Source organism: Eumetopias jubatus, unplaced genomic scaffold, assembly GCF_037043125.1.
Source record: "Eumetopias jubatus isolate StellerSeaLion01/CBP00866 unplaced genomic scaffold, mEumJub1_p1.0 scaffold_13, whole genome shotgun sequence".
In the NCBI taxonomy this organism is placed as follows: Eukaryota; Metazoa; Chordata; class Mammalia; order Carnivora; family Otariidae; genus Eumetopias; species Eumetopias jubatus.
In genome coordinates, this window is record NW_028274819.1 from 83,244,795 (window position 1) to 83,250,499 (window position 5,705).

Consider the following 5,705-nt stretch of genomic DNA (forward strand, 5'->3'; position numbering starts at 1 on the left):
ATGCTTTAGCACTAGTTAGCGGCTTCAGACAGCGCCACAAGCATCTCCTGGCATTTGTTAAAGTTACTTCACCTGCTGTTTTGGCTCTTTCAGAAATCCACATGTGCCATCATGAAAGACCAAGCCTCTGCCTGTGAGGAGTTATTAATACATCCCTCTAATCATTGCTTTCAGAATCAAAGGTACATTTCAGGAACAAAGAGAGTCATGGGACAAGACACTGGTTTCTCCTGAAACTGATTACTAACAGGTATATACTTATACTTCCTGACAGTGCTATAAAAAAAAAAAAAAAGAGGGTTTGTTTCCAAGGGAACTTTGGAAAGCTAACATATAAACTGACCATAATGTGTCAGAGACCTTGTCTGTCTCTTAATATAAGTTATTTTGTTAAGTCCCATGCTAATCTAGAGAAACAATTATTTCTTCTTCTTCTTTCTTTTTTTTTGTTTAAGATTTTTAGTTATTTATTTGTCAGAGAGAGAGAGCACCAGCAGGGGAGAGCATCAGGCAGAGGGAGAAGCAGGCTTCTTGCTCAGTGAGGAACCTGATGCAGGACTCAGTCCCAGGACCCTGGAATCATGAACTGACCTGAAGGCAGACACTTAACTGACTGAGCCACCCAGGCATCCTGAGAAACAATTATTTCTGAAGCCAGTTTTTAGATAAAGAAACAGGTTCATAACATCAAAACTAGGATTGTAACCTGGCTGTCTAACTCCAACCTTTGGTTGGCATGTGTGATGTATGGACAATGACATTATGTTTATCATCATTTTCATAGGCACAATTGTTGGGTACTGTCCTTGTGCTTTTCTACTAGGCGATAACATGCCCTTTTGTGGGTTGTGCTGACTGCTGGGCCGCCTCTGTGGCCTCATCAGTCCCATGGAGTCCTCCAGTAACCCTTAAAAGTGGTGGCGTCTGACCAGGAACTTCCTACTTTGTCTATACTGGCTGGGGCAGAGGTGGCCAAATGAGTACCATCACAATGCCACCATAATAAGACAAAATCAATAAAGAAAACTTGAAGAGGAATAGTATTATATTGTTACAGAGTACCCAAAAGATGCAAATTGCTTTCAAAGGGAAGCAAACATATCACTTTTCCTTAAAATTGACTGGAGCATGACACAGTTCTCTTTAATAAGAAAGAGTCTCTGGAGAAGAGACCCAGCTATTAAAATTGCTAATTACTTGTTACAATATTCAAATGTTCCTAGTGACTAGTCATCGCATGTATGTTAGGTGTCCACAATAGTTATAGTCATGCAGTTAAATAGGCTCATAAGTAAGGAGAGCAGAATTTAAGAATCAGCAAGGTTGTCTCAGAGAACTTGGAATGTGTTTTGGAAAAAGAAAAGAAGAAAGAAGCCTATGACTCAGAATGATTACATGAAAACCACACAGTAAAAAACATTACCTTTCCACTTCCTGAAGGCCAGCTTTTTCCTAATTTCCCTCTATGGGCCAGGTACTGTGTAGAAACTGATATGCAGAGTGTTGGTGAAGTAGACTCTGAAATGCACAGTTATGTCAAAATGAGATACCATAAAACACCAAATGTTTGTGAGGTTGCAAAACAACTGGGACTCTCAACCATTGTTGGTGGAATATAAAATGCTACTTTGAAAACGGTTTTACCTATTTCTTATGACCTAAAAGTATGTATTGACAAAAAAAGTTGTTAAAGAATATTAATAGCAGCTTTATTTAAAATAGTGAAAACTTGGGAAAAGCCCAGGTTTCTATCACTGGAGAATGAATAAAAAAACAAAAGTATATTTAGATAATAGAATGCTATTCTACAATAAAAAGGAATGAACTGATGCTTAAACAACATCATGAATGAACCCTCCAAAAAGCAATACACTAAGTAAAAGATAATTTATACAAAAGAATATATACTAATGATGTCATTATATGAAGTTCTAGAAAAAAATCATATATACATATCTAGTTCTAGCAAAACTAATCTGTGTAACTAAAAATAAAAATGAGTGGATGTCGTGGACACGCTGAGTGGGCTCTGGGCCCTCCGCACGCCGGCTCTTCTCCTCTTCCTGTGCTAGTTAGCTATGGCGGCCGTGAAGACCCTGAACCCCAAGGCCGAGGTGGCCCGAGCCCAGGCTGCGCTGGCGGTGAACATCAGCGCGGCCCGGGGCCTGCAGGACGTGCTGAGGACCAATTTGGGGCCTAAGGGCACCATGAAGATGCTTGTTTCTGGTGCTGGAGACATCAAGCTTACTAAAGATGGCAACGTGCTGCTTCATGAAATGCAAATTCAACACCAAACAGCCTCCTTAATAGCCAAAGTAGCAACAGCCCAAGATGACATAACTGGTGATGGTACCACTTCCAATGTTCTAATCATTGGAGAGCTACTGAAACAGGCGGATCTCTACATTTCTGAAGGTCTTCATCCCAGAATAATAACAGAAGGATTTGAAGCTGCAAAGGAAAAGGCACTTCAGTTTTTGGAACAAGTCAAAGTAAGCAAAGAAATGGACAGGGAAACACTTATAGATGTGGCCAGAACATCTCTACGTACTAAAGTGCATGCTGAACTTGCTGATGTCTTAACAGAGGCCGTAGTGGACTCCATTTTGGCCATTAAAAAACAAGATGAACTTATTGACCTCTTCATGGTTGAGATCATGGAGATGAAACATAAATCTGAAACTGATACAAGCTTAATCAGAGGTCTTGTTTTGGACCATGGGGCACGGCATCCAGATATGAAAAAAAGAGTAGAAGATGCATACATCCTCACATGCAGTGTGTCATTGGAATATGAGAAAACAGAAGTGAATTCTGACTTTTTTTACAAGAGTGCAGAAGAGAGAGAGAAACTTGTAAAAGCTGAAAGAAAATTCACTGAAGATAGAGTTAAAAAAATAATAGAACTGAAAAAGAAAGTCTGTGGTGATTCAGATAAAGGATTCGTTGTTATTAATCAAAAGGGAATTGACCCCTTTTCCTTAGATGCTCTTGCAAAGGAAGGTATAGTAGCTCTGCGTAGAGCTAAAAGGAGAAATATGGAAAGGCTGACTCTTGCTTGCGGTGGAGTAGCTCTAAATTCCTTTGATGACCTAAATCCTGATTGTCTGGGATATGCAGGACTTGTCTATGAATATACATTGGGAGAAGAGAAATTCACTTTTATTGAGAAATGTAACAATCCTCGCTCTGTCACATTATTGATCAAAGGACCAAATAAGCACACACTCACTCAAATCAAAGATGCAATAAGAGATGGCTTGAGGGCTGTTAAAAATGCTATTGATGATGGTTGTGTAGTTCTGGGTGCAGGTGCAGTGGAATTGGCAATGGCAGAAGCCTTGATTAAGTACAAGCCCAGTGTAAAGGGCAGGGCCCAACTGGGAGTTCAAGAGTTTGCTGATGCATTACTCATTATTCCCAAGGTACTTGCTCAGAACTCTGGTTTTGACCTTCAGGAAACACTAGTTAAAGTTCAAGCGGAACATTCAGAATCAGGTCAACTTGTGGGTGTGGACTTAAACACAGGTGAGCCAATGGTAGCAGCCGAAGTAGGCATATGGGATAACTATTGTGTAAAGAAACAGCTTCTCCACTCCTGCACTGTGATTGCCACCAACATACTCCTGGTTGATGAGATCATGCGAGCTGGAATGTCTTCTCTAAAAGGTTGAATTTGAAACTTCCCTCGTGTCATCCGAATCATGAAGACTCCACGAGTGATCCTAAGAATATAGCGACGGAATCTTTGTCCAAGCCTCAAATAATTTTCAAAAGCATTTTCTTTTCCCATATGAAAAAAAGAGAACACTGACACCTAAAACACTGAAGTTCTGAAATTAATGTTTTTTTTTAATTGCACTTCAATGTACACACATTAAGCAGGCCGTTTTTACCCAATGAAAAGGATGTTTTGCTTTAGCTTCAGTGATATAAAAGTACCGTGTGAGATAAGTATATGTTATCCACCTTGTTATTAAATGTTCCTTGAAAAACAAATTATAATGGTTTAATAATAATTTCTTCTAATGGATGTATTTTAATTTATCCAATAGGTCCCTCTACTGTTACACTTGTAAGTTTTTATAATATAAATACTTTAACTTAAAATTTTGAAACATCCCTGTTTTAGTATAAATTCCTATGAGTAAAGCTATTGGATCATTGAGACTTCTAATGTTTGCAAAGTAGCTGTGCTAAAATGTTCCCCAGAGGGGTGCCTGGGTGGCTCAGTCGTTAAGCATCTGCCTTCGGCTCGGGTCATGATGCCAGAATCCTGGGATCGAGCCCCGCGTCGGGCTCCTTGCTCGGCAGGAAGCCTGCCTGCTTCTCCCTCTCCCACTTCCCCTGTTTGTGTTCTCTCTTTCACTGTGTCTCTCTGTCAAATAAATAAATAAAAATCTTAAAAAAAAAAATGAGTGGATGTCCACTCTTACCACTGTTGTTCAACATAGTACTGAAAGTCCTAGCCTCAGCAATCAGACAACAAAAAGAAACGGCATCCAAATCGGCAAAGAAGTCAAACTTTCACTCTTCACAGATGACATGATACTGTATGTAGAAAACCCAAAAGATTCCACCAAAGCATTTCTATGCATTATCCTCCTGAAGCAGGAGAAAGAGAAATCAAAGAACTGATCCCATTTACAATTGCGCCAAAACCCATAAGATACCTAGGAATAAACCTAACCAAAGAGGTAAAGGATCTGTACTATAAAAACTATAGAACACTTAGAAAGAAATTGAGGAAGACAGAAAAAGATGGAAAAACATTCTGTGCTCATGGATTAGAAGAAGAAATAGTGTTAAAATGTCTGTGCTACCTAGAGCAGTCTATACATTCAATGTAATCACTATCAAAAGACCATCAGCATCTTTCACAGAGCTGGAACAAACATTCCTAAAATTTGTATGGAACCAGGAAAGACCATGAATAGCAAAAAGAATGTTGAAAAAGAAAACCAAAGCTGGAGGCATCACAATTCTGGACTTCAAGCTGCATTACAAAGCTGTAATCATCAAGAAAATATGATACTGGCACAAAAACAGATACATAGATCAATGGAACATAATAGAGAACCTAAAGATGCCTGGGTGGCTTAGTTGGTTGAGCGTCTGCCTGCGGCTCAGGTCATGGTCCCAGGGTCCTGGGATTGAGTCCCACATAGGGCTTCTTGCTCAGCGGGGAGCCTGCTTCTCCCTCTGCTTGTGCTCTCTTTCTCTCTGACAAATGAATAAATAAAAGAAAGTCTAAAAAAAAAATAGAGAGCCTAGAAATAGACCCTCAACTCTATGCTTAACAAATCTTTGACAAAGCAAGAAAGACTATCCAATGGAAAAAAAGACAGTCTCTTCAACAAATGGTGTTGGGCAAATTGGACAGCCACATGCAGAAGAATGAAACTGAACCACTTTCTTACACCATATACAAAAAATAAACTCAAAATGGATGAAAGACCTAAATGTGAGACAAGATCCATCAAAATCCTAGAGGAGAACACAGGCAGCAAACCTCTTTGATCTCAGCTGCAGCAACTTCTTCCTAGACACATGTCCAAAAGGCAAGGAAAACAAAACAAAAAAATGAACCCTTGGGATTTCATCAGGATAAAAAGCTTTTGCACAGCAAGAGAAACAATCAACAAAACTAAAAGGCAACCTACAGAATGGGAGAAGATATTCACAAGTGACAGACATATCAGATA

General features: G+C 39.4%; 1 pseudogene; it reads left to right on the forward strand.

The window, feature by feature from the left end:
- Positions 1–2,019: 2,019 nt before the first annotated feature.
- On the forward strand, positions 2,020–3,942 carry LOC114222303 (T-complex protein 1 subunit zeta pseudogene; annotated as a pseudogene).
- The last annotated feature ends 1,763 nt before the right edge of the window (positions 3,943–5,705 follow it).